The 10,958-nt window shown below is 42.4% G+C and overlaps 1 protein-coding gene and 1 pseudogene across 4 annotated transcripts in view; one reads left to right on the forward strand and one right to left on the reverse strand.

Annotated features, from left to right (window-relative positions):
• The window catches only part of Frmd5 (FERM domain containing 5), a 258,036-nt gene that overhangs the window by 167,609 nt on the left and 79,469 nt on the right, over positions 1-10,958 (reverse strand). The gene's annotated exons all lie outside the window — the stretch shown is intronic.
• On the forward strand, positions 1,256-1,871 carry LOC110289149 (annotated as a pseudogene).

Here is a 10,958-nt window from a genome sequence, read left to right on the forward strand (position 1 = left end):
AGATTATGCTACAATCTACAATCTGGGGAAGTGGCACATGGAAACCACATTCACAGACAGGATACAAAATTGATCTGCGCACAGGGGGTTGTAACCATGGAAACACAAACACAGCCATCCGGGACAAGTTCCCTTATGCACCAGGATTGCTCAGCAGCTGGCGTCTGCATAGATCCTTATTTAATAACTACAGCAATTAGTTTGTTGTGAATTTTCTAAGGTGAACAAATAATCTGAATAAACATATAACTTGGTGAATATTCATTAAGTAGATGTTACATAAAATACTATGTTCCACAGCCTAGTGATATAATGAAGAATTAGACCTAATGCTGGCCCTTCGGGAAACTTGTCTAAGAGGCAATGAGAAAATACAGAGATAAGACATGAAATAGGCAGGAGACCAGAAAAGAAATATAAGACTATCTTTTTATTCCTGTCAATAAAGTAGACTAGATAACTTTAAAAAGCCTCCCTCAACAAAACTGGGGAGAGAAAAAAACTCAGTAAAATATACCAAGTGTTCCTTTATACATACAGCTAAGTGTTCATGAAAATCAAGAGACCTCTCAGAGGTCATAGTAGAAACGTCAAGAAAATCAGGAAATTCAGGGAATGACTTGAAACTGTAATTATCCTGTAGTGATTCTCTCTCTCTCTCTCTCTCTCTCTCTCTGTGTGTGTGTGTGTGTGTGTGTGTGTGTGTGTGTTTGTGGTCTCTCTGTGTGTGTTTCTCTGTGTATATAGAGGTACCTGTCTTATTAAGGGGCTTTAAAGGTCAGCAGACAATAAGAACGAAGCCTCCAACCAAGTTAAGGAATTTGGCCTTCATCCTGTAGTCATGGAGACTTAAAACAGAAATATAAAGGAGGGAAACTGTAGGATCAAATTTGCATTTTACAAGTTCTGGTAGCAGCACGGTGGATTTAAGATACCCAAATATGAGACAGATGAGTGGTTAGAAAATGATAAATAACGGCTAACCAGGTAGGTATGCAGCCAATGGCAGAGCACATACTTTACAGGTACAAAGCTCACATCATAGCAGCAAATGATAAGAGAGACAGAGACAGAGAGAGACAGAGAGAGACAGAGAGAGACAGAGAGGCTGAGGTCCACTGCACTGAGAGTTTTAAATGTGTCACCTTTCTTCATCATTATTACGGCTCGAAATAGCCATGGCTTTTCAGTAGTGAAACCGGCACTCATAAAGGTTAACTACTTAGATGAGGCTCTTTCTGTTCCTAGTGCAGCCATGGCTTGTGGTCCTAAGAAACATCTGAAGCACTTAGCGGCTCCAAGACATTAGATGCTGGATAAGGTGACTGGCATGTTTGCTCCTGGTCCATCCACTGGTTCTCACAAGCTGAAGGAATGCCTGCCTCTGATCATTTTCTAAGGAACAGGCTTAGTATGTCCAGACTGGAGATCCATGCAGCGCTTCATTAAGATTGATGGCAGAGTCAGGACTGACATAACCTGCCCTGCTGGGTTTATGGATGCCGTCAGCATTGACAGATCTGTGACACCAAGGTCGTTTTGCTGTTCATTGTGTTACACCTGAGGAAGCCAAGCACAAGTTGTGCAAGGTGAGAAAGATCCCTCACAAAAGGAACCCCTCATCTGGTGAGCCACAGTGCTCACACTATTCACAACCGTAACCAAGGAGATCTGCTTTGGAGACAGGCAAAATACCTGACCTCATCAAGCTTGACACTGGGAATCTGTATGGTGACTGGAGGTACTAACTTGGGAAGAACTGCATCCCAGCTCTTTTGATGTGGTTCAAGTGAATGAAAGATGCCAATGGCAACAGCTTTGCCACTTGGCTCTCCAACATTTTTGTTATAGGCAAGGGCAACAAACCATGAATTCTCTTCCCCAAGGAAAAGGAATAGGCTCACCACTGCTGGAGACAAGAGGCTAGTGGCAAGTAGAACAGTGGGTGTAATGGTCTCTAGGAGACACGCTCGCTGAAGGAGTATTTGGACTCTCACTACTACAAGCCTTTCTAGGTAACGTGCTAGACTAAACAGCATGATGAAACTAAAAAGAGAGAAAAAGAAGAAAGGAGAGATACTGGGAATCTGCTGCTTGACATGAGGGTCGGGAAAAGGGATCAGAAGGGATCATGCCTCAGACAATCAAACTGACAGGGCGAGCTGAGCAGTCAGCTCTAGGAAGAGCAGGAAGAGGAGCGTAATGCACGGATGTGTCATACAACATAAAGATCATAACAAAGATATTGGAGTTCCCTCAAACTAAACGTATACTTACTGTATGGTACTACAGTTCCACTCCTAGAAATAAATACAAAAGAATTAAAAACAGGTCAAAATATTTATTTGTACACGAATTTTCATGGCAGTTCCAGTAACAAAAGCCAACATAAAGTATCCAAACATTGATTGACAAGTGACTAGAGAATCAAAATGTACCATATTCGTACAGAGAAATATCATTAAATAATAAAAAAGGAATAAACATCAATGTGGTATACAAGGTAGATGAATTGTGAAAAATAATGCCAAGTGAAAGTGTATGTGTGTGTGTGCATGAATGTGTATGTATGTGTGTATGTGAATGTGTATGTGTGTGTGTGTGTGTGTGTGTGATGTAGTGTGTGTATTAAAGTTCACAAGGCTGTGTGGACTGAGTGTTGAGGCCAGAGGCCAACATTATTGGGTGCCTTTTTCAAGTGCTCTCCATCCTAATTTCTTTTGTTCCTTGACGATGCCTTATTGAACCTGGAGCACATAAATTCAGGTAGCCAAGCTGGTCACCAAACTCTAGGGATCTTCCTTCTGCTTCTCCTGTATTCCTTCGGGCTGCGAGTACAGTTTGCACTGCCATATGTGGCTTTTACGTGGATTTTGGGGATTCAAAAAGTCAGAGCTTCCTGATTGTACAGCAGGCACTGGGCCAGCTCCCCAGGCCAAATGAGCATTCTTTGAAAACTCAGTTTATTTATTTAACTCCATCACTATCACCATGACCATCATCACCATCACTGTGATTATTTGTGTACACACACACACACACACACAGCACATGGACACATGCCACAGTGTGCCTGTGACGGTCAGAGAACCGTGGAGCTGGCTCTCCCCTTCCACCTTTACCTGGGTCACAGGAATGGAACTCATATCACCAGGCTTGTGTGGCAATGCTTTTAATCGCCAGCTCCCCTACTGGGCTTCCTGTTGAGCCAATGGGAATGTCCTGGGTTTAGCGTCCTGGTGACAGCTACAATTGTGAATGCACTTGCCCCTGAGTGGTCTGATCTAAAGTGGGCACACTGGCATTTTGTATTATATGTGTTTTTCCACAAAATTTTAACAATATTTTCCTAATGATTTGTTTTTATTTATTTTTTATGTGCACTGGTGTTTTGTCTGCATGTGTGTCTGTGTGAGGGTGTCAGATCCTCTGGAACTGGAGTTATAGACAGTTGTGAGCCACCATGGGGCACTGAGGATTGAACACAAGTCCTCCGACAAAGCAGGCAGTTCTCCTAACCACGGAGTCATCCCTTCAGCCTTCATCAACATATTTTTAAAGATGGACTACTAGCCTCTTAACTCTTAATTACTTTTGTAATGATACTTAAAGGGCAGAACTTCCTCTGTCATTAGAAAGCACCAATTCTACACTTTATAAAATATTTATCTAATAAGGGAGTTTTAACTTAATAAATCACTACTGTGAAAATCATCAGTCTACTACTTTAAAAAGTGTTCATGTTCTTGATAACTAACACAAAGGGCAATGTGAGTCAAGAACACAAGGGAGACTCGAGGGTAGTCCCAGTCTCACAGGTGTTAAAGTCACAGAGAGTAAACAGGACACAAAGGAAGGCCAACAGTGTGACAGTACAAGAGAAGTGTGACAACAGTGTGACAGTGTAAGATAAGAATTCAGATGAATGCAACCAATGTAGGTCATGAAACCAGTGTTAGCAAGGCAGCCTGTACAGTGTTTGCTGTACAGTGTTTGTTAGCAAGGCAGCCCGTACAGTGTTTGTTAGCAAGGCAGCTTGTACAGTGTTTGTTAGCAAGGCAGCCCGTACAGTGTTAGCAAGGCAGCCCATACAGTGTTTGTTAGCAAGGCAGCTTGTACAGTGTTAGCAAGGCAGCCTGTACAGTGTTTGTTAGCAAGGCAGCTTGTACAGTGTTAGCAAGGCAGCTTGTACAGTGTTTGCTGTACAGTGTTTGTTAGCAAGGCAGCTTGTNTGTTTGTTAGCAAGGCAGCTTGTACAGTGTTAGCAAGGCAGCTTGTACAGTGTTTGCTGTACAGTGTTTGTTAGCAAGGCAGCTTGTACAGTGTTTGCTGTACAGTGTTTGTTAGCAAGGCAGCTTGTACAGTGTTTGCTGTACAGTGTTTGTTAGCAAGGCGGCCCGTACAGTGTTTGCCGGTGTCATGGAGCCACGCTGAACTGTGGCTTTACCTCTGTATTGCCTGAGGGGCCTGCTCTAAGTTACTTCTCTTCAATTCCTTCATCTGAAAATTTAACATTATAGAACTTACCCCAGAGTAGGTGAGAAGATTGTATTCATAAGCATTTGAATGAGCGGGGTAGTGTGTACCTGTAATCATTGTACTTGGGAGGCTGGGACTAGAGGGTCATGGGTTTGAAGCCAGCCTGAAATACACCACAAGACTCCATCCATATGTATGTGTACATGTATGCATATATACTGCTTAGATAAGCATCTGGAACATAGAACATATGAAGTATATCTTATCCTAGTTGGGGTTGCTGTTGCTGTGAAATAACATGAACTAAAAGCATCTTTGGGAAGAAAGAGTTTATTTGGCTCACAGCTCCAGGTAACTCCATCACTGAGGAGCCAAGAGCTGATGCAGAGGCCATGGAGGGGTGTTGCTTACAGGCTTGCTTCTCACGGCCTGCTCAGCCTGCTTTCTTAAACAATGCTGGACCACCAGCTCAGGGAACGCGCCATACCTGATTTGATGCGGGCATTTCCTCAATTGAGGCTCACTCCTCTCTGATGATTCTAACTTGTGTCAAATTGACACAAAACTTGAAACCAGCACAAAGCTCTGTCATCAGTATTATCAGACTATGAATGAAGGCTAAATGATATTTAGAAATAAAATTAAACTTTCTGGGCCAGCAACTCCCAATTTCTTTTGTGTGTCTAAATATACAACTGAAATTAAAATCCCAATATTTATGCTAAAATGTGCAACTTGAGACTACCTCATCCAGCCAGCTTAGGGACATACACAAAGAGCAATGTAGCTATGGAAATACTTGAAAATGGAGATACAAGTCAAAGAACTCAATGCCTGGCATTGGAGAGCGACTTACAGCAACTATTAATAATTGTTACATTTAATTTGTAAACATGATTTTTATCTCTCAGTGAGATATTTAGGAAATCCTTAAGTGTTTTTCCTCAGGAGAAGAAAATAATAAATCTAATTAAAACACTGCACTTGGCTGGTGCATTTAATCATTCACTTTCGAAATGAACACTATAAAATCAGCCTTATTTGGCACTTGACATGCGTTCATAATGTGGTTTATTTCAAACATACACACCGATGTATATAACCAGTATATTCATACATGGATTTATGTGGTCAGTTTTTGTTAAACCAAGATTATAAATTCCTCAAAAGCAAAAACTATCAATAATGTGTAGGACTCCTTATCACTAATGGCAGGTGGAGTGCTTGTGATATTATCTTTAATGAAATCTCTCCTGATTTAGCTCTTGTCTCCTAAGCACAGGAGATGATGGAGAAAGATAAATTGCAGACCATTAATGTGAACAAAATTTTGTGATGGAAAGAAAGAAAGAAAGAAAGAAAGAAAGAAAGAAAGAAAGAAAGAAAGAAAGAAAGAAAGAAAGAATTAAGAGAAACCAGTGACCAAAGAATCCGACAGCGCTGAGTTCCAGAGGCGACACCTGAGTGACATGTTCCAGAACATGGTGCTATGTCATTAAATGTTCACCTGTCACGAACTTTGAACAAAGGAGTTGTTTATTCTGTACATATATGGATGTGTCTACCTGATATCGTGGGTACTGTATGTGTCAGGAGAGGTTAGAGGATGCCCTGGATCTCCTGGGACTGGAGTTACAGATGGTTGTGAGCTGCCATGTGGGCGCTGGGAACCAACCCTGGGTCCTCTCCCGCCCACGATGGTTGATTTTGGTGATACTGTAGAGCAGCGCTAAATGCAACCTTCACTCTACAGGAAGTTAGGATTTGCTTTCCTCAGTTTTTGTTTTGCTTTTCTTTAGAACCCCGTGCTGCTTCTTCCACAGTCCAGAAGGGGACACCCACACAGAGTGCCCACATGAAAGTCACTAACCAGGATAAAGCTGAGGCAAGGGCATGGGCCTGTGTCTGCGAATGTGCTTAGAGGCTACAGAACTACCTCCAGTAGTCGTTCCCCAGATACTGCTGACTTTAATTTTGGGGGTGTAGTGTCTCTTGTTGGTCTAGGGCTCACCACGTATGCTGGCCTGGCCTGGCCAGCCTGGCCCCAGGGTCGACCCATCTCTAACTCCCCAGCACAAACATGAATAACGAGCATTTACCACCATGTGCAGTTTTTGTTCCTTTCCTTTTAACGTGGTTTTTGCAGGTCAGACTCAGAGTCTCATTCTTGCAAGGCAAGCACTTTACCAACTGAGTGAGATTCCCTGGTCCTTTGATTTCTATTTTAAGGCTTATCCAGGAGAAACGCTTTTCAAAACGTCTTAGTTAATCCATACCCTAATATTATCTCTGCTCATACTGAATTTCCATTTTACTTTGCGTTATAGTAATTATGTTTTTGTTCTAGTCTCCATCTTGGTCTCTTTTTATTTTTTATTTTTTTTCAAGAACTGGCACTGAGACTTATATAAATTAGGTAAGGAGTGTGTGATTATAGCTCATTTCCAGCTCCACACACACTTTCTAAATTCTCCCTCCTTTGGGCGAAAGGAAAGAGAAAACTCTTTTGCTCTCATTAGATGTAGAAAGGATGGATATGAACAAACAAAGTGGGGTGACTGGAAGGCTCCCCTTCTGCAGAAGTGGATCTAAAACTTGAACATGACCAGGGATTACCTGGGTGACATGAGATAGGATGACTAAATCTCTGGCTTATATGATGATCAAAAGAAATGCAATGTTTTATAAATTATCTTTTTATTATCTTTTTTAAAAAGATTTATTCATTTTATGCACATGAGTACACTATTGCTGTCTCCAGACACACCAGATGAGGGCATGGGGTCCCATTAGAGATGGTTGTGAGCCACTATGTGGTTGCTGGGAATTGAACTCAGGACCTCTGGAAGAGCAGCCACTGCTTTTAACCACGAAGCCATCTCTCCAGCCCCAATATATTATCTTTATGGGGAAATAACACCTAGGCACTGGAAAATTACAAAACCATTAACACTGTTCATATAGTCATTGCATTTGGGAGTAAACGAATCCTTTCTCAGCAGCTCACCTCTGCATGATATCTCACTGTCTCCGGATGTACAGGGAACCTTCTAGGTAGCCTTGTGCAATCCATGAGCCAGTCTGCACAGACTCAGCCTGGCCAGCTGGATTCCTCTGCAAAGAGTCTGGAATTGAAACTGTGAGATCTACCTAGGGAATGAATTTATGAGCTATAGGCACTGCAGGGTCGTCACTCTACTAAACAGGGACAGAGGTGTCCTGTCTGTCTGTCCCTCTAGGAAAAGTGCAGATGCAGAGCAAAGAAAGGGAGGAAAGCGCCTTACTGTCTGAGGCCGGCTGCTCTCTGATTCTGGGGTCTGGCAACATTTATCTCTTTATAATGAGCCCTCCTGTCACGATTAATCTTGATTGTCAAATAGATGCAATTTAGAAGCACTGTGGAAGCAGCTCTGGGCATATCTGTGAGGAATTATCTGTATTGTATTAATTGAGGGGGGAAGACCCACCCTAAGCCTGGGCAGTAACATTCCATGGACTGCACTAAATAAAAAGGGGAAAGTGATTGGAGAGTAATTAGCAGTTGCTCTCAGCTTCCTGATTGTAGACACAGGGTGTTCAGCCACCTTCTGCTGCTGCCAAGCTCTCTCTGCCGCCACAGTATCCCTGGAACTGTGGGCTTCACTAGTTAGTCATAGCCATGGGCACCAATTCCCACTTAGAAGTGTACTGGAAAATCTCAAGTGTTTATCAAGCCCCTGTTATGCACAAGTTATTGTCCATGGTATGCAGATATCTAAGAGTTTTATTTTCCATGTAACTTCTTTAGATCACAGAATAAATTATTTTAGATCTTACACATGTTTTTTTTGTGTTTTGTTTTGTTTTGCTTTTCCGAGAGAGCGTTTCTCTGTGTAGTTTGCAACTTGTTCCGTAGACCAGGCTGGCCTCAGGTTCAGAGATCTGCCTACCTCTGCCTCCCAAGTGCTGGAATTAAAGGTGTGCAACACTACCACCCAGTTTAGATGTTACATATTTAAAAACTGTATACCTAATAAAGTAAACCCAAGGCTTGTGCTTTCTGTTTTATTTTGCCTCCTATTTTTGCTCTATGCATTTCTAATCTATGAACACCAGCATTCTGAGAGGCACATGAGAAGATAAAGAGACAATGAGTTCAGAGATCTTGTTCATCTCAGACTCCGTTCATCTAACAAATTTCAACTGTATTGACAAACATTCTAGGGAGATTCACTAAGGAGTCCATTAAAATGGCTTCTTTTGGAAAGCACCAGTGGACTTACTATATCCATAAGATATACTACCATGATACAGCAGTTTACTTATATTATTCATGACACTTCATGTTAGAAGCCACCTAGCAAAGAATTATACTCTGTAGAGCATAATTATTCTGTATACTGTAGACTACTCCTCTCCCCCAATGATCCAGCATAAGGCTTACCTGGAGTACTTGGAAACACACAGCTAGCTAGTCAGGAGCTCACTTAATGAATCAGTCTAAGAAACAAGCCTAGGGGACTCATGTGTGACGAGCATCCTCAGGAGATTCTCTTCCTATTGAGCAAGAGTCTGGAGAATGACCTTGAGTTTCACACAGAAAGTGTGCACATGCCAACTGCTGATGGGCTTTTGTGCCTCTGAACCTGTTCTTTCCTGTCTGCATTCAGCTAGCTGTTCCTCTTCAGATGGACCCCTGGAGCAAGATTCCCTAGCTTTCCAGAGTTTAGCTCCCTTGTTTGTTCCTAGAGCAGCAAGTAGAGACCCAGTTATAAAACACATAGCCCTTCCTACCACTGAATGGACTCAAAGGCCTCTCTGATTGGTACTGCCTGGCCTCAATGACCCCCATCAACCCAAAAGAGACTTTTTAGAACGGCTGGCCCAGATGACTTCTACAAGTACCAGGGTAAATTACCCCCACGCTTTGTTTTTGCTTGTTTGGTTTATTGAGACAGTGTTTCTCTATGCAATCCTGGCTGTTCTGGAACAGGCTATGCAGACCAGGCTATCCTAGAACTCACAGTCATGCTCCTGCCTCTGGCTCCCAAGTGCTGGAATTGAAAGTATACTCCACCATTCCTGACCCATGAGACTAACAGAGCAACTGAGTTGATAACAAATGAAGTACTTTTGCTGTTTAAATACTTAAAAACAATTGAAATGGTATGACATCTATTTCACAATCTGTCCCAAACTCCCCAGAATTTTACTGAGTGCTAGATCTAGTAGTGCACATTTTTGAAATACATCCTATAGAAAGGAATTTACAAGGGGGCAGTCTTGGGCCAGGCCATACACCATAGATGTGTTGTTAAAGTTAATATGCACACAGGTTCTGCAGCTGTGTATTCTAGCTGCTGCACTCTCTGGGAAACACCAGAAGCAAGCGCATGGGCAGAAGAAAGAAAGATGGCCAGTGACCCCACCATACCTGGTGATATAATGATACAAAATTATGATACTAGTAGTCAACTCATGGTGCATGCAGAATGTGATTCTCTCAGTGAGAATCAGCAGAGTCTGATAAACCCAACTTTGTTCTCTGAAATAAACCAACCAATACATCTGATAGTTACACCACCATCTCCAGGGTTGAAGGAGGAGAAGGTCACAAAGCAAACGGCGAAGGGCGGAAAGAACAACTGTCCCCACCTGATAGGAACTGTAATAGGCAACAACAACAAACAAACGGACAAACGAACAACACAGGCTGTCAGCGGGACTTTGCTTTTGCTACATAAAGAGCAGTTTGGCTCATAAGATTTACACAGAGGAGACGTGAATGACAGGAGTCTGGGTGTCCAGGTCAGGTAGGGAATGAAATCTGTACTAGAAGTAGAAGAGGCCACCAAAAGAGATACAAGGAGGCTCTTAACAAACACAGCATCCCTGGGGGGGGGGGCTGTGCCTTCAACTCTATACACAGAGATAATATATAACGATGTATACACACATACAATCCGCACACATGGTAACCATCTATCTATGCCTAGACACTCAGACTGGTAACTCGACTAATGTGTGCAAACTCCTTCTGTGGGCAGAAGGACTGCTACTGTGTGCCCAGATGGGGACATGGAAAAATTATGTTTACCCAACTTCAGAGAATCCATGCCAAAATATTCCTCCCAAACAAATGATTTCACTTGTTCTTGTTTTCCTCCAACACACCAGACTGACAAACTGTTTTATACATGAATTTGACTTTTCAAAAACTGGTACACAGTAATGGCAAACTCGGTACATCCTTGTGCTCCAAGGGCTAAAGGAAGGCCTTCAACTGACGTGTGAACTGCATCCTAATGTAAAATAATATCATCTTCTAAAAGCACAGGAGAGGGGACCTATACAGCAGCAGACATGGCTTGACCCTGTAGGGTGGGCATCAGCCAGAGCCAGATTCTTAAAATAGAAAAGAAATTACATACTCCCCAAAGTTCATAGTGACAAAAAAAGAAGGAGGAGGAGGAGGAGGAGGAGGAGAAGGAGGAGGAGGA

This window comes from Mus caroli, chromosome 2, assembly GCF_900094665.2.
Source record: "Mus caroli chromosome 2, CAROLI_EIJ_v1.1, whole genome shotgun sequence".
Classification (NCBI taxonomy): Eukaryota; Metazoa; Chordata; class Mammalia; order Rodentia; family Muridae; genus Mus; species Mus caroli.